This window comes from Arachis ipaensis, chromosome B01 (assembly GCF_000816755.2).
Source record: "Arachis ipaensis cultivar K30076 chromosome B01, Araip1.1, whole genome shotgun sequence".
Lineage (NCBI taxonomy): Eukaryota > Viridiplantae > Streptophyta > Magnoliopsida > Fabales > Fabaceae > Arachis > Arachis ipaensis.
The window spans coordinates 101,607,642-101,608,077 of NC_029785.2; positions in this window are offsets into that span (position 1 = coordinate 101,607,642).

Below are 436 nucleotides of genomic sequence, written 5' to 3' on the forward strand. Positions count from 1 at the left end.
AAAAATGCTCAAGTGCTCCGGCATTGATTTACCTTCAACATACTTCATATTGACAAGCTTCCTAATCAAGAATGCTTTGTTTTGCACATTCTTTCTCTCATATAACTCTTTCAATTTCTTCCACATCTTTTCAGCATTCGTTTCGGTGTCAACATGTGGATACACACTAAGATCAAGCCATTGCCTAATCAAAGCAACTGCCTTCCGATTCAGCTTCTTCCATTCAATATCGGATTTAGTACCTTTGGATTTATCTCCCTCCACAGGATCATACAAGTCCTTGCTATACAATATATCTTCCATGAGGGTCTTCCAAATTGAATAATTTTGGGAATTCAATTTGATCATATTCGGTCCATGAGTATTTTCCTCCATTTAATCAGCACAAAGATAAACAACCAAAGCTCTAGATACCACTTTGTTGGGAAAAACTCAA